This window comes from Muntiacus reevesi, chromosome 1 (genome assembly GCF_963930625.1).
Source record: "Muntiacus reevesi chromosome 1, mMunRee1.1, whole genome shotgun sequence".
NCBI classification, from domain to species: Eukaryota; Metazoa; Chordata; class Mammalia; order Artiodactyla; family Cervidae; genus Muntiacus; species Muntiacus reevesi.
In genome coordinates this window covers 277,166,741-277,185,336 of record NC_089249.1, presented here as the reverse complement: position 1 = coordinate 277,185,336, position 18,596 = coordinate 277,166,741, and the positions used below count along the sequence as shown (strand labels likewise).

General features: G+C 39.5%; 1 protein-coding gene and 1 pseudogene across 10 annotated transcripts in view; one reads left to right on the top strand and one right to left on the bottom strand.

Annotated features, from left to right (window-relative positions):
• PAM (peptidylglycine alpha-amidating monooxygenase) overlaps nucleotides 1–18,596 on the bottom strand; it is a 311,728-nt gene that overhangs the window by 214,387 nt on the left and 78,745 nt on the right. The gene's annotated exons all lie outside the window — the stretch shown is intronic.
• Nucleotides 3,114–3,252, top strand: LOC136156549 (U2 spliceosomal RNA; annotated as a pseudogene).

Sequence of the window (18,596 nt, the reverse complement as noted above, 5' to 3'; positions counted from 1 at the left end):
AAAGTAGGGTTTTCAACATAAACTATTAATCTGTTCAATAGTCATATTTGTTAGAAAGTAACGGAGAACTATTGTGTGAACCATAAGTTCAAATTCCTATCCTGAGCACTTAAGTTTTTTCCATAAACATCACTATATTAACCTGCCTTTTTTGCATTTTACTGCTGTTACATTCAAAAATTCAATCTTGTAGACAAATGGTAATTTAAGAACACAATTCAAGTGATATATTATTCCCTATGACTACAAAGGTGTATTTGCCCATTCAGTTTTTTTTTCCATTCAAATTTTGCAACAGCTGGTACATGATATATTTCTGAATACAAAATACACACTCTGCTTTCTCAACTATTATAACATATAGCAATTTCTACAATCTCCCATCTTCTCTGAAACACTTAAAACACATTTTAAATTTAAATTACAGGAAAGTTATCTACGCCATTTTCTTTGATATAACTTGAATGTTTTAATTGCATCCAATGTGGGTTAAAGGAAAATGTCATGAGCCTCATTATTTAAATTTCATATAAGAAAACCATCTTCTCTGGAAGTATTTTGACACATACAAGGAAACACTGTACCCAGTGTTGCTAGTCAGCAAAAATTAAATATCTTTTGGCAATATAATTCCCCCTGCATTGGGGGGATATTCTTCCAGTTTGGGTACACTTTCACTTCTATTTCATCTTTAGAGATGTGAATCCTATTAAAAGAAAAGATACACTTAAAAGGAGAAAATTAAAATCAGTGTTCTCATTGATAAAGAATCTCCTTTGAACAATTGATAGATTCAATTCCAATAACGAAGAAGCTTTTTTTTAGCTTGACAACCCAGCCACCACCAAAGACAGGTATACTCTTTAATGCGTCAGCAGCTGAGTAAATTTCATTAAGTGCACCTGAGTCCCATCCCGCTAGAATAGATAATTATGACCATTGCTTAGCTTGTATGTATTCACTGAGGTCAATATGCACACCCCCAAAGAGAAGGGACAGCTGGGTGACCCTGACATGTGCTATAAACCTGGAAACTGGCATCCATCCAACAGGCCACTGTGAGCACAAGACTCATAAAGCAAAGAAAAGTGAAGTTGCTCAGTCATGTCCAGCTCTTTGCGACCCCATGGACTGTAGCCTCCCAGGCTCCTCCGTCCATGGGATTTTCCAGGCAAGAATATGGAGTGGGTTGCCATTTCCTTCTCCAGGGGATCTTCCCGACCCAGGGATCCAAGCCGGGTCTCCCGCATTATAGGCAGAGGCTTCACCGTCTGAGCCACCAGGGAAGCAAAACACGTAAGGATGGCTTGAAAATGATAAAATGCCGTAAATATGCAAGCTTCATATTACTACCAGTAATGGTCAGAAAAAAAAAAAAATGAAGTCATTGATTTCTCTCTTTCCCTTCTATGTAAGATCTGAACCACAAGGGGAAAAAAAACACAGGCTGCAAAGTAAACCAAAATGGCCCCGTGCCCTAGTGTCTGTACACAATACCCACAGCATTAAATGCACAGTAAGTAGACAGATACCATCTTCTGGTGCCCGGTTATTGTAACTGCCTCGTAACTCATCTCACTGCTTTTGCCCTGGCCACCTTGCAATCTGTTCTCAACACACAGCAATCCCAGTAAGCCTTTGAAGCTAAAGCAGTCCATAGCACTCCTCCACCTGACACCCCCAAGAGCCTCTCATTCGGGCCACAGTAAGAGCCAGACCGCTTTCCCTGGCCCTACAAAACCAGGCTCTCCACACGGGCCTCCACAATTGCTGACCCCTTGCTGCTCTTTCACGCTGCAGGGTCTCTGCACTTACTTGCTGCTTCCTCTGCCTAGAACATTCTCACTGCACGGAGCCAAGTGTGCTTCCCCGGTGGCCCAGCTGGTAAAGAATCCACCTGCAATGCGGGAGACCTGGGTTCGATCCCTGGGTTGGGAAGATCCCCTGGAGAAGGGAAAGGCAACCCTCTCCAGTATTCTGGCCTGGAGAACTCCATGGACTGTATAGTCCATGGGGTCGCAAAGAGTTGGACACGACTGAGTGACTTTCACTCACACATGGAGTCAAGTGGTCTCCTCTCTAGTTCACCTTCAGGTCTTTGATAACCGTCACCCTCTCTGCGAGGTCTTCGCTGACCTCCATATCTCAAACTGCAACCTCCCTAGGCTTCTAGCCTCCCCATCTCCCTTTACTGCTCCAAAATATTTAGTCTCATGGCAGTATTTTAATAACAGGGCTTAATTTCTGACTATAATCCCTATGCGAGCAGGGACTTTTGTGTTTCATTCACTATTATACCCCTAAAACTTAGCACAGGGCAAAGCAGGACATCAGGAACACTATGACATTACAGCAGACTCTATTAAACTCACGTTCAAGCCAAATGTTCCAAAAAGAAGGGGAAAAGATTACCTAAATAATGCAGAATGGAAATGAGTTTTTCCCTTTTTTTTAAAATCATCACATTCCAGTGAATCAGTAAGTTGATTAAACTCAGGAGAGTTTCCACATATTCACGAAATCTTTTATTTAACCAAATGCTCAATGTAAAATTAAAGAATACATTTTGAATCCATCTTTGACCAAAAATTTCAAAAGCAAAAATAATAAGTCGTTAATGTCAAACACACTCAGTAATTAAATTAGCTGTATATGCCTTTGATTCTCTTCTCTATGGAAACAGAATAGTCATGCACATAAGGACATACCAGTACCTCTGCATTTTGGTCCCACAAACACCTACACATACAAATACTGTACTTTGGCCATTGTATTGTAACTGCTTAGTAGGTGATCGCAAATAGCTCAGTGCAGAATCTGCTGCCAGAAAATGTGGGTTTCTGGGGGACCAGAGCAGGAAGCCTTTACCTTGGTAGTTTTGGGCTCCACTCATTGTAATGTGAAGAAGCCAAGTCTCTAGCTGCCTTTCAAGTATTGCTGGCAAATGAGTCAAATACTTAAAAAAAAAAGAACAATTTTTTCTAGGGAACCAAAATCTCACAAACAAGATCTGACTAAATCATGACTTCTATAGTAGCTGTTCCAGGATTAAACTTACTGAATCCTTACGTCAAACATACTTTTATGCCATTTTATTTCAAAGGCCACATCAAATCGCTTCTCGGCCTTTTGGCTAAGATCAAGTGTAGTATCAAAGGCCACATTAAGAAAAGAGTTGTCATTCGTACAAGGTTTGAGCTCCACAATGTGGTCATTTCCTTCCCTAGTAGCCTGTAGCCCTGATAATCTTTCGAGAACAAGCTCTGTACTTCATTTCTTGTGTATCCATATTATTTCTACCTAAGAGCTCCTTGAGGGAAGAAACCTTCAATTAATAAATACCTGACAAGGATGAATCCCTGTTTATAACATCATCAAAACAGCTGAAATGTTTGTCCATAACGGGAAGCGAAGCTGCAGGCGCCAGCAGGGTGTGACAACAGGCAGCGCTGCTGGGCTCCCTCCGCTAAGATCGGCGAACGGGAAGGACTTCGGTAAAGACACGAGCCCGTCACGGCTGCCTTCAGGCCTCAGCTGCTGCTTTCGGCACCGCCCGCCTCCTCCTGGCGTCCACTGCGCATTTTGTCATCACACTAACTGACATTCTCACTGCCTAAAAGCTAAGCAAGTAGTTCAATTTTTTCATAGGCTTTTGCTTTAACCTACCAATACAGTTGATGGGACGGTATTACCTCCATTGTACAGATGAGCAAACAGTGGTCTAAGGGAACTGATGTGACTTGAACATGTTCAGTGACACAGTGTCTGAAAGAAATGGCTTCACGTCAGGACTGACTGATGCAGAGCCCGCGCCCCCAGCCCCGAACCTGTCCTCTTCCTGTCTGTCTAGAGTTGCTTTTACATCCGGTTGTGCAGCTGACACACTTTTCTGTGACTGAGTTTCCCATGTCTTAGCATTCCGACCGTTTCATACCAGAAAGCTGGCATATAATTACAGAATAAAGGGCAGTATATAAGAATAAAAGAAAATGGAGATAATATTTGGAAACTAAGAGAACATAAAAGCCCCTGAAAATACACTGGATTAGTTTGGCCTTGTCCTAGGTGTGAGCAAGGGTTAGTGTTGAGCGTGCCTTAAGAGGATGCTAGCTCCAATAATATTTTAGTATTCCTGTTTAAAAGGAATGACTGCATATCCCTGAAATAATTAACACAGGGCTAGACGCAAAGTGGAACTCTAATGGCAGGACACAGAAAAGTTTGAAAAGTTGGGATCATGGTTAATTTGGACATTTCCCAATTTTTCAAGCTACAGAGAACCATAAAAGAAGTAGAGGGAACAGCTGCAGATAATCTTTAAAGCCTGGGTTTCAATGGGATGTAGGACTTTGGTACCTCTGGTTACTAAAGTGATAAGATGAAAACAAAGCATGTCTCAGGAAAGGCAAATGGCTGGAGGAAGGTGTAGTACGTGAGAGGCAGACAGTGAGGAAGAGAGACTAGTTCTATTTTAAGAAGGATAACACCATAGCGGAATGCCATGAAATTCACTTAGCATCTTAACAGACTTTAAAAATTCTACCACGTGGGCACTGCAGTAAATTTTTTCTACTTAAGGGAAGTACAATATGAGAAAAGAGTTATCATTTTTGTTAGATATCTATTTTGTGCCAACAAAGTTATCCAGGGAAATACACAAACCACACCCACAGGGTTAACAATGGTATGAAATACAGTTGTAGTATCCATAACATCACAGTATGAACATTTCTCTTCTGTACTGATAAATGTATTTCTATCCACACACATATATATGTGCTGCTGCTGCTAAGTCACTTCAGTCGTGTCTGACTCTGTGCGACCCCATAGACGGCAGCCCACCAGGCTCCCGTCCCTGGGATTCTCCAGGCAAGAACACTGGAGTGGGCTGCCATGTCCTTCTCCAATGCATGAAAGCCAAAAGTGAAAGTGAAGTCGCTCAGTCGTGTCCAGCTCTTCGCGACCTCATGGACTGCAGCTTACCAGGCTCCTCCGTCCATGGGATTTTCCAGGCAAGAGTACTGGACTGGGGTGCTATTATATATGTACATGTTTCGGCAATTACAGGCTTACCTTGTTTTAACATGACTTGCAGATAATTTTTTACAAATTGAAAGCTTGTGGCAATCTCATATCCAGCAAACATATCAGTGCCATTTTTCCAACAGCATTTGCTCACTTTGCATGTCTGTGTCACATTTCAATCATTCTTGTGATATTTCAAGCTTTTCATTATTAATTATTGCATTTGTTATGATGATCTGTGATCAGTGATCTTCTTTCGCACATCAAACTCATATTTTTATTATGATTTAAGATGTGTGAATTAGATTCTTTAAAACTTTAATTCAAGTTTAAATTAGTGTCCAACTTGTCAATTTTTAAAACTTTATTTTTATTTATTTTTAATGGGAGGACAATTACTTTACAGTGTTGGGTTGGCTTCTGCCATTCAGCAGCATGAATCAGCCCCAGGTATACACATGTCCCCTCCTTCTAGAGCCTCCCTCCTACCTCCCACTCCATCCTACACCTCTAGGCTGTCGCAGAGCAGCAGACTGGGCTCCTTATGCTATAAGGAAAATTCCTGCTAGCTTTCTCTTTTACACATGGTAATGTGTGTTTCAGAGCTACTCGCTTCAGTTCCTCCCACCCTCTCCTTCCCAGCCTGTGTCCACAAGTCTGTTGTCTATATCTGTGTCTCTATTCCCCCCTGGCAAATAGGTTCCTCCGTACCATTTTTCTAGATTCTACAGGTATGCATTAACATACATTTGTTTTCTCTTTCTGACTTACTTCACTAAGTGATCTTTAAGTTACTATTGCAAAAAGATCATGACTCATTGAAGAATCAGATGGCTAGCATATTTTAGCAATAAAGTGTTTTTTTCAATTAAGTATGTACTTTTTAAAGACATAATGCTAGTGCACCCTTAATAGACTACAGCAAAGTAAAAACATCTTTTTATGCACTGGGAAACGAAAAAATTTGTGTGACTCACTTAATTGTGATATTCACTTTACTGTGCTGGTCTGGAACTGAATCCGCAGTATCTCTGAGGTATGCCTGTACTTATAAATAATTCAGGCTAATTCCCCAAAGATTTAATCCTTGTTGAAATGTGTCCTTTAAAAAGCTGACGGCACACTTTGTAAAAAAAGGGCTTAATAATGAAGGGTCATGCTTAAAATGATGTGCATATGAAACTGTATTTTTCTTTCTCACATTAATTCTGCATTTTCAAAATTGAATAATAACCATGATATTTTTAACAAGATAATTTTCACTTTCTTTGCATATAATAAAAATGTCAGAGTCTTAACTTTTCATGCCTACACAATGGATTACAAGGTTATAAAAATGTATTCAATATAAAGGTTTTCATGAGGTTTATAATAAAATGACTAGGAGAAGTGAAAACGAGATTAGAAACCAAAAGAACTAGATTTCAGATCAGACTCTACCACAGATCAGGGATATGACCTTGATACAACTGAAGAATATCAAGCCTATCACTTCCAAAAGTTCAAATCCTAACTGATTAGATCTGACATGGAAGTTGAAACTTATCCATCCCTGGGCTAGTAAGTTACCTGTGCTGAACTTTCTACTCTAAACTATAAGTCAAGAGAGTTACTTGCATCTGAGTTACTTTGCAAACCCTCTCAGATTTACAAAAAATCAGAGTCAGAGATCTATAATCTGTTAAAAGCACCTGCCTGCCTGCTAAGTCGCCTCAGTTGTGTCCGACTCTTTGTGACGCTATGGACTATAGCCGGTGGCAGAGTAGTCCGTCAGGCTCCTCTGTCCATGAGATTCTTCAATCAAAAATACTGGAGTGGGTTGCCATGCCCTCCTCCAGGGAATCTTCCTGACCCAGAGATCGAACCTGCATCTCTTACGTCTCCTGCATTGGCAGACGGATCCTTCACCACTAGCCCACCTGGGAAGCCCTGTTAAAAGCACTGTTCCTATTAAATCTGTGAAAGTCTTTTAGCCTCAGCCTCCATCGTTTTCAAAGCAAAAATACTTAAGTTGCCATGTACTGCAATATTCTTAATTAACCGAAGGAAAATACCATCCAGTAAAACAGACAGCATAACAGGGGCAATGGACGGGGCCACAATCTTGGCAACCTTGGCATTTGATGGTGTCAAATGACCAGTCAGGATGTGACCTAAGATGATTTAAACGCTCCTTATGACGTGAACCTGATTTCTAGTACTAGCAAATCCCCTACAAAGACCTCTGCCACTCAAGCTTAACGATGGACTTTCCAACGTGTCTTCTCATCAGAGGAATTTCAGGTAATAGGCGAGTCATGGAGAAGGACAGATGAGTAGTTATGAGTCTGTATCTAAACATTCTCTGAAAAAGTCAATAAACCATGATGAAGGTGGCCTAACAACACATTTCAGAGCCGGCACGCCACACCCTGTATAAAGTCCTGAAGTTCAGTACAGTGAGAATTAAGATACAAGCCAGCAGATACTGCAGCTCTTCAACAGAAAGATTCAGGCAAAAGCTAAGAACCATCTCACGCTGGGGCCTTCAACCTTCCTGGAATAAAAGACGAAGAAAGAATGCATAGCAAGATTATATTAGTCTTCCATGAGGAAACAGGGGTGTAGGTATAAATAGTTCTGGGCAGGGGTAATATTCAAAATATTGCACACACCGGCTACTACACAGGTACTGATCAATCAGAAGGAAAGCCAACCACGCAACTGTGACCATCATGCAGTTCATGCCAGCTCGATGTAAGCCCTGGATACACAGAAATATACAGAAATACACAGAAATACTGACCGAGCAGACTGAAAGAAATTTACATATATATGTAAGGCTAGGTATATAAAAGGCTAGGTATATAAGAAGAAACTTATATATATTGTAGAATATTGAGACTGAAAGAAATTTACATATATATGTAAGGCTAGGTATATGAAAGGCTAGGTATATAAAAAGAAACTTATATATATTGTAGAATATTGAGCTAGTACAATGCCAGAGCTGAGAAAGAAGGACTAATTAATCTTCCCTGGATTCTGAGATTTCTAAAGGTAAAATATACATGAACAATCTATCTACATTTGAATAAAAGATACAGTATATTCTGAAATATTTCTCACAAGTACAATTTTCTAAAAACAAAAAAACTCCTAACTGCTAATTTTTGGCTCTTTAAAGACTACATATTAAAGATCCAAAAGGGGCAGCTGTTTATATGAATATATTCTCAAATATATTCTCAAAGTCCAGCTAACTTGATTATTAATTGTAATCATTTAAAGCTTAGTTTTTTCTAATGAAATACATAAAGATCAACCTAAATTGGAACACCTGGAAAGTGCTTTGTACACATGACTTTTAGTCAGTTTTGGGGTACCCAACCTCTATCACAAAGACCTCATCTTTCCATTGTAAAAACTAACTTTCACTGAGGGCTCAGCATGTGCTACGGTCTCTGAACTGTTATATATCTCGGAGCCTCTAAAATAACTCTATGAGGGAAGAGTTTATTATTTGTAAATTCAGTTGATTTACTCATCCATATTTAAAGCCTAGGGTGAAAGTCATATCTACACTGGAAATTACATAGCTTCATTCACTTCTTTTTTTTTTAAAGTAAAAAGCAAACAAAGAAATGAACAACCATCAGCGACTGAGGTCAGAGCTGAAGTCCAAACCCGACCACGTGCATTTTCATTTTCATCCGCCAGGAACTAGGGAACTGAACTGCCTGAGAGCTCCCCATATGCCAGACATCGTTAGACACGATGCAATTTCACGTAATCCTCACCACCACCGTAGGAAGGGTATTTCTAGCCCCATTTCACAGATGAGAAAACTGAGGCTCAGAAAGGCTAAGTATTAACTCACACTAGACGGTCGGGGGGAGGCAGTAAGTCAGAGCTCCAGTGCTGAAATCAGTGTTCCCGAGGTCACACTCCCTGGTTTCCACAGCACAGACACAACCGACATTCCAAGTTATGACCAGACGCCATCAAGACAAGGCAAACGCAGTCAGTAAAATACATCCAAGAAGAAAGGCAGACAGATAGAACATTTTAGAAAAAAAAAATTGAGACGTTTTCCTAAATGATTCAGCATAGTCTGAGTGGTTTTTATATTAAACTCACAGTGACCTTCAAAAGATACGTAATTTATATTTTACATTCCATTGAATGCTAGCTATAGAAAAGTATGCTTCATAAAAACAGACTTGGGATGTTTCAAATTTACAGACATTTGCTAAAATTAGTAATACTTATCTAAAATGTTCATTATTGATATTAGGATATAATTTAAAATAAGAGAATAAGAGTACTAGAATATGATCAGAAAGGTGTCAGAAAACAAGTGTACTAATATTTTATCTGTTTTTATGTTCTAGGGCTCATAATGTCTCAACCTACCTATATCATCATTCCAGGGATTAATAGCTGGCTTGTTGAAAGAGGACAGAAAAGAAAAGAACAGACTGGTTCTTGACTTTCACTCCTTTTGTAATGAATTCCAACCAAACAAATTGCCTCAGAACATTTTTAATTATAAGGGATATACTTAAACTGAAAATATCTCTTAGCATATTTTATTTTTAAAATAGTAAAAAATTAAGGACCTTAAAAGAATTTTTCACGTACTGTTGACTGGCTTAGGAAACCATCATTACTGTACTCTTAAATTCAGGTAAACCATCATGTTCCCTCAATGACACCAACATCAAAGACAAAAGGTGAGGAGCAGCTAAAGTATTTTAAGACTGAATACTTCAGGCTGAAGCCTTTGGATTCTAATCAGGCAGACAGAGGTCCGAGGTCTGTGTTTTCCATTCCAAGAGTGGCAGTTACATGGAAAAACTTGTCCAGGAGCATAGGATTACTAGCTAGAACATTTAGAAACAAATTTGTATCCTCAAGGATTGCAGTCCCAACAGAGCACTAATCCCATTACCTCAGGAAAAAGGTTTGAGGCTGACTCTTTAAATGGATTGTAAGAGGTAAAGCAATCGCTGGTGCATCTCAAATACGTTCTCTAGAGACAGCATGAGCAGCCCAGAGGGCCCTCAAAGGTTTTTTCCCTCTCAAAATTTAAAAAAAAAAAAATCTAAAACCTGAGAGACACCCATTCCTTCTTAGTCCTTTATATCAGAAAGTTAAAACACTACATATAGAGGAGACATTATTTGTTTAAGAAGTAAATTTCTCATTCTACATACAAACAGCTTAAAAGTTATTCTAATTTATGGGAAAGGATGAAGAGTACCAGGTTTTCAAGTAAAAATAATATCTGTTGGGATAGACTTTATTTATTTTTATAAAAATAAATATCTGTTGGGATAGACTTAAAATAACTAAGCAAAATTCTGCATCATTATTTTTAATCCCCAGACTATACTAAATACAGTCACAGAGATTTAGTAAAAATAATAATAATAATAAGTGGCAACAGCAACTAACATCTTTTGAGCTCCTCCTCTACAATAATCAGTTTGCAAACATTGTGTGCTTATTCTCATTTTAAATGGTGGAAAATACAGTTTTACTGATTAGGCAATTTATCCAAAAATACAAGTCAGAAAGTGGTAGAGTCAGAATTCAAACCCAGGCTTTACAATGCACAAACAACTTTCAGAAACAAGCTCATACATGTCTCGTAATACTTCAATACAAGAAAGCAGTGTTATTCTCAAACGTACTCTGATTACTGGTGGTGAAATTGAAACTCAAAGATGTTGCACAACTTGACAGGTTCACACAGCCTGTTCTCCTGGAGCCTGAACTCCAGGCCAGTGACATATAAATCCACATTAAAACAGTCTTTCCAGTAGAGAATGCTAACATTAAAACCTGGTATTCACGTATTCTAACACGTATATACGGAATCTAGAAAAATGGTACTGAAGAATTTATTTACAGGGCAACAGTGGAGAAACAGACATAGAAAATAGACCTATGGACATGGGGAGAGGGGAGGAGAGGGTGAGATGTGTGGATAGAGTAACATGGAAACTTACCATCACCGTACGTAAAATAAGACAGCCAACGGGAATTTGCTGTATGTCTCAGGAAACTCAACTTAGAGGGGTGGGGTGGGGAGGAAGAGGGGAGAGAAGTTCAAGAGTGAGGGGATATATGTATCCCTATGGCTGAGTCATGTTGAAATTTGACAGAAAACAGCAAAATTCTGTAAAGCAATTATCCTTCAATTAAAAAAAAAACCAAAAACTGGTATTCAATAGGTCATCTCATACACAAGCAAACAGTAAATGGTCAGGTTCTTAGGAAGACTGCTTGCTATTGATTCTCTTCTGAGTCTGTTGTCTTGAACTACTGATAATCTATTTGAATTGGGCAACATTTAATTTCCCACCCAAGCATAGATCTAAAACTTGAAATCCTGAAGGAAAGATGACTTTATTAGAGAATCCAAAACCACTCGTGTCTAGGGAGATTCACTACCCAAACTTTCTTCTAAGGAGTTCAGTAAGGAAATGTTTGATGATGACAATAAAACTATAAGCCTCTCAATGCACATATATGAAAATGGCTTGAATTGAGGTTCTTTCTCTTTCTGGTCACTCACACACGACACTGACACATTTAAGGCAGGAGCCAGCATTCTGCCACTGAGCACTGATGCTCAGTGAAAAGGCATTTCCTCTCCAGCTGCAAGTTTCTTGCATCTTAGAACATCCTCATAGGACTGTCCTCAAACTGGGGACTGACCTCAGGAGTGGATGACTTCCTATTTCCTGATCATTCAGCACCCGTCAGGGTCCCCTGAAGTCTAACTGGCATCTAGACATGGGTCTTTAGATCTTGCAACAATATGCTAACTACATAGGTTAAAACACAAAAATGTCTAGAGAGAATCCTTATTCCAGAAAGTTTACATTCCTTAATAAGAAAAAACGAGGTCAAAGGAGCTCACGAATTTTTAAGTGATTTATTTCTGCGCTCATAAAACTAATTAGGAAACGCTGTCACCTGTATTTAACACTGCTTTGAAGCCTCTTTCTTTACCTCACTAGGGAAAAAAAATAATTCTTAGCAGATATGAAGCAGGAAGCATAAAAAATTTCACAAATGGAGTAGTTATAATAAAAGAACAAAAAGAATAACAGGATAAGTCACTAGATGCCAGCTATCACAGTTATACATGCTATCAATTAATTATACTAAGCTTTTTAATATTGTAAGCATTGGGGAAATAGTTAAAGACAAAAACTTGGAGATTCTACATTTGGTGTGAGGGGTTTAAACATATAATGACTATTTCAGGGACTATTACAAATGAAAACTTCCATTTGTACACAGAATGAATAAAATAAAGAAACAGAGCTATAAAATTTTCATTATAAAAGCCTAGTCTCCATAGGTTTATTAAAACGTTACATGAATAAATATTGTGCTATGCTTAGTCGCTCAGGTGAGTCTGACTCTTTGAGACCCCATGGACTGTATACCCCAGGCTCCTCTGTCTCTGGAATTCTCCAGTGAAGAACACTGGAGTGGGTTGCCATGCCCTTCTCTAGGGGATCTTCCCAACACAGGGATCGAACCCAGGTCTCCCGCACTGCAGGCAGATTTTTTTTTTTACCATCAGAGCCAAATACCACAGATTTGGAAGTGTTTGCAGAATCCTCCTCCAATGGAATACCTCTTTGGTTTCATATACTAAGCTAGACCAACCTAGACAGCATATGAAAAAGCAGAGACATCACTTTGCCAACAAAGGTTTGTCTAGTCAAGGCTATGTTTTTTTCAGTAGTCATGTATGGATGTGAGAGTTGGACTGTAAAGAAAGTTGAGCACCGAAGAATTGATGCTTTTGAACTGTGGTGTTGGAGAAGATGCTTGAGAGTCCTTTGGACTGCAAGGAGATTCAACCAGTCCATCCTAAAGGAAATCAGGCCTGAATATTCATTGCAAGGACGGATGCTGAAGCTGAAACTCCACTACTTTGGCCACCTGATACGAAGAACTGACTCATTTGAAAAGACCCTAATGCTGGGAAAGATTGAAGGCAGGAGGAGAAGGGGACAACAGAGGCTGAGATGGTTGGATGGCCTCACCGACTCAATGGACATGAGTTTGAGTAAACTCCAGGAGACAGTGATGGACAGGGAGGCCTGGCGTGCTGCAGTCCGTGGGGTTGCAAAGAATGGAACACGACTGAGCGACTGAACTGAACTGAAATGAACTATGCTCATGAACACTTGCTTCTGATTTTTCCTAAATATTTATGAATAACAGAGTCTTCTCATTCAACAGCAATGTTCTTGGCACAGCTCTTCTTCCAGATGCAGCATCCAGTATGGTCTTAAATTAAGGATCAAATGGCATCCTGAGTGCTGCTTCCCTCGACCATCTGCTAGCTTTGTGGGGTTTTAACAAACCAAATGTCATGTTAAATGTTTCCAGTGCTCCTAACCACAATAAAATAACTGTTAAGTAAAATTAACTTAAGGCTTAGTAAACTAGAAACACACACAAAAGAGAATAAACTGATATCTTTTGTGTGGTCAGAGTCTATCCGAGATACAGTCAAGGCATATCAAACGTGAGTAAGCACGGGATCTGAGGGTTTCTAGTAAACTTAACCTCAGGACCACCAGAGTTCAGAGATTCCTTCTAGGTTACTTTCCATTTCATACTTCATACCCATGTTTTGGAAAACAGGCACATGAGAAAGAGAGGATCCAAGCTCTATAAATCTTAGTCCAGGGTGCCCTAAGATTACTTGATTTTAATTGCTCACCCCGGTTGTAGCTTGACATCTGCTCCAGTGTTCCTTCCAGGAAGCAAGTCACAGATGCAAGAAGTTGCTTAGTCTTTCGTGTCTAATTACTTCCCACCCAAGGTCAACATGACAATCAGATACTCAAAAGGAAACCTATTAAGGAGAAAAAATATGTTAACCTCAGATTAGTATTTTTTAATATTGGGGGTACAATATACCGTTCATCCTTACTTTGTTTAAAAAAATTATTTTAATTCTCTTGTAACTTTTCTTCCTTTGAGTGTAGTAAGACTTTATAGCAATCTGTGACTCTATTTCAACTCAGCATTGCTAAGCAAACATTGTTATTTTATTCGTGCCTGTAACAAACTGTGATACTGTTAAAATTCTCCGCTTTGGTGATAAAAGTTTAAAATGTGGAGGATCTAGGAATTCTGAGTAGCTTTAAAAAAATATTTTCTCTGTCTTCTCTGTAACTCTAACCTTCACTCAATTCTTCTCTTCCTCAATTTTTCTATTTCAAAGAGATAATGTTTGAGAATTTTTTGATTCTCAATATTGTACAATTCTATAAAATAGCTTCAATCACATCTATTTGGAAAATTTTAGATATTCATTATTCAGAAATTTTGTAAGATTGGCAGTGGGAAAAGAACAAGCAATTGGCTGGTGGGGGGGGGGGGAACCATAAATTTGGATTTCTAGCATTATCCTCAAATTCTATTACACATCCAGGCAGTGTATTTTGTAACCGTGTTAAGAGGAGTCTAACAAATTTAATGTAAACATTTACAGCATGTTGCAGTTTTGTAATCTAACTTTGGCGTTTAGATTCTGATAGTCCAGGATTCTTTAAAAATATAAGTGATGCTCTGTTTCTCTTCATTTGAGAGAACTTGGTGTTAATGTCCATTTGGGAATTCATTAATCTTGAGGCTTAGAGTCTAATCTGGCTTCCTATCAAACTATACTATAAAGAACCGTCTTTGAAGTGACATTGTACAAAGAACACTGGCAACATGTTTATCTTCTTTATAAAGTTTTCTAATCCCATCCCTTTGCCCCCATGACTTTAGACACCGCTGCTCCCATTGCCTATTTGTGCTCTATCAACACTCTCAGGTTAGATACCCTTAATTATCAAAACCAGTACAAATTAAACCACCAAACCCTTTGGGCAGCTTAGAGTTAGCTCTCCTGGGAGCCAGGGTTATAATCACGTGTTACTGAGCCTGGATCCTCCTTGTTCTTACCTGCCTAAGGAAACGGATCCAGCCTACCTCTACTTGCTGGAGAACGGGAAGTCACGCACTGCCTTCCAGGACCAAACCACGGTCCACCCTGCCCACCTCATCTTTATCTACCACATCCCAACTCCTCATGCCTATGCTACTGTTTTGGACTTCCCTAGTAGCTCAGCTGGTTTAAAAAAAAAAAAAAAAAAATCTGCCTGCAGTGCAGGAGACCCCAGTTCGATTCCTGGGTCAGGAAGACTCCCTGGAGAAGGGATGGGCTACCCACCCCAGTATTCCTGGGCTTCCCTGATGGCTCAGATGGTAAAGAGTCCGCCAGCAATGTGGGAGACCTGGGATCAGTCCCTGGACTGGGAGGATCCCCTGGAGGAGGGCATGGAAACCCACGCCAGTATTCTGGCCTGGAGAATCCCCAGGGACAGAGGAGCCTGGTGGGAGTCCATGGGGTGGCAGAGGCGGACCCGGCTGGGTGACCAAGCTCTGAACAGCAGGCCACTGCTTCGGTGTCTGTCCTTACCCCGCTCTCCAGGGCCAGTCTGCCTTTCGGATTCGGAGGTCAACAACATTGCGAATGAACTTCACGAGTTTAGGGGACTGAGGAGAAAAAGAACGCCAAAAATACTCGGCACTAAATCAGAACGGCCCAAAATGAGCTCAAACCAGCAAAACCTTGACTGGTCAACTACGTCAATGGCCTGAGGATAGTGCAGAACAGAAGGAACATCACAAACAGCGCAGACACGGATCCCTCCCGTATCTTGTACCTCTTTACAAGCTTAATACTTCATTTTAAAAAAAAAACATTTATTTATTTGACTACGCCAGGCCTTGCTTGGTTACAGCATGAGAACTCTTAAGTTACAGCATGTGGATCTATGGATAATTTCCTTACTGGGAATCAAGCCTAGGCCCCCTGCACTGGGAGCATCGAGTCTTAGCCACTGGACCATCAGGGAAGTCCAAATACTCCATTTTTCAAGATGAGTGTTATTCCAACTTCTTATGTCTCGTTCCCCTTCCTTCAATCTTTCCATCTCGTTCAATGCAGGGCATTTTAGTATAATGCATTTTAATTACTTATATTCTAATACTGGTGTCACCTAACAGCGGATCATACATCGCCAATCACTCTTTTAACTTTCAGACAGGATGTAACAAAAGAATCTGTTCCAACCACCATCACTCTTCTTTTGCTCTCTGCATCCCTGGATAAAGTAGCTGACCACCAGCGTGACAGGAGGCAGTAAAATAACAGTTTAAGATTTTTAACAAAGATAAGAATTTTAAATAAGAAAGAACCAAGGAAAATTTTTAATGAATACTCAAAAGTATACTAACATATCTCTATACAAAAAGGATAAAAAAAGTAGATGAATGTTTAATTGGTTAAACGGAAAAACACGCAGCATGCTGAAGCACAAACAGTGAAATAAACTCAATGGTTCTGTGTAACTAATATTTATAAAGTGTTAACTAAGTACCAAGAACTGTCTAGATGCGTATGCTTCACACAGTGGCTGCCGGATTTTAAAAAAGAAACTAAGACGGGTCATTTGAAGAAATGGCAGCAGCTAATTAAAAAAAAAAAAAAGGAAGGACAAAGAAAAATGTGATGCAATGTTTAAAAGACACGGAAAAAGAAAAATCAAAAAAATCTCAAACATATTTCATGAAACAAATATACTTAAGGGAGCAAAGTTTACACATATAAACCAGCCTCTGTTACCGGGCTTAGATCAGCTTCCTAATGGAGCATCTCTCGAGAATTTTTTTATATATATATATATAAATACATGATATATATCATTTATATATAATTATATATATATTATATATTTTATATATAAAAATATATATACTTTTATATATAATATATCGCTATATATATATACTTTTTTTGCTTTGCTTTATTTTTGAGCATACTTTATCTTTAATGCCCACCTGAAATATACAATTTAATGAGTAACCACATATCAATAAGCAACTTCCACTCCAATCAATCTCCACATCCTCATGAGCAACCTCTATTATTACTTCTTTCAACATGTCAGCTTTTCCCTATATTTAACTTCTTACACGCATTTCTCATGTCTGCTCAGATAGACTATTAGCCCTTTATCACCAGAAACTTTTTTTTCAGAATTGGTAGGGACTCCGGAACTCTTAACTTTATTGCCCACAAGGAAATAAAGAAGCTCAAGAAAGTTAATGTAAAACCTGGGGCTGAGACAAGGAAACGCGCTCTCAGACCTGGGCACCTTCTGTCATGTTTGAAGGAGGAGGTTCAGTTTTGCACATCTCATTCCATACCTAGTCTAGGTGCTCAGAAATCCTTTTTAACTGGAAAAAAACATTAATGAAAGGAAACTTGTATTCCACTCGGGAGTATTCTTCCTCACCTGTCTCTGAGCTGCCCGTTGGTCTCTAAGCTGCCCATTGGCCTTAAGAATAGGCATCAGTGAAAAGTGAAAGAAAGTGAAGTCACTCAGTTGTGTCCGACTCTTTGCGACCCCATGGGCCATACAGTCTGTGCAATTCTCCAGGCTGAATACTGGGGTGGGCAGCCTTTCCTTTCTCCAGGGGATCTTCCCAACCAGGGATCGAACCCAGGTCTCCTGCATTGCAGGAAGATTCTTTACCAGCTCAGCCACCAGGGAAGTCCAGACACACAGTAAGTACTCAATAAATGTTAGTTATTATTATCCAAATGACATTGGATAAAGTTCTCTAGGGATCCATATTATATCAGTTCAGTTCAGTCGCTCAGTCGTGTCCAACTCTTTGACCCCATGAATCACAGCACACCAGGCCTCCCTGTCCATCACCAACTCCTGGAGCTTACCCAAACTCATGTCCATTGAGTCTGTGATGCCATCCAGCCATCTCATCCTCTGTTGTCCCCTTCTCCTCCTGCCCCCAATCCCTCCCAGCATCAGGGTCTTTTCAAATGAGTCAACTCTTCGCATGAGGTGGCCAAAGTATTGGAGTTTCAGTTTCAGCATCAGTCCTTCCAGTGAACACCCAGGACTGATCTCCTATAGGATGGACTGGTTGGATCTCCTTGCAGTCCAGGGGACTCTCAAGAGTCTTCTCCAACACCACAGTTCAAAAGCATCAATTCTATTCGTATTATATAATCATAATATAAGAAGGGTGTTTACCAATGCAAAACTATACAGCAAATGTTGACACAATACAACTGGCACAGAAAGAAGAAACGGGTTGGGGAATAAGACATAGAAAGTTAGAGCAGGAGAACCAAGTGAATGAGCGTATATATTTATGTGCAGGTGGTGGGGGGCTCCTCTTGACTTGGGAACTCCCTTCTTGGAACTTCTGCAGTGCCCTGTTTATGGGACACATCCTAGTCCATTGTATCAAAATTAGTCATATCCTTCCCCTCAGGAGAATGTTGACATCTTAGGATAAATGTTTACCAAATAAGCTGAAATACATTTCAAATAAAGTTAAAACTCTTTCTTCCCAACCCCACTCCTTACCTTGAAAAGTTCCAAGCCTGAATAGAGGTGATTACATATTCAAACAAAATAAGATCTAATTCAAAGTTTATCTTTAAAGATTTCTGGCACTAG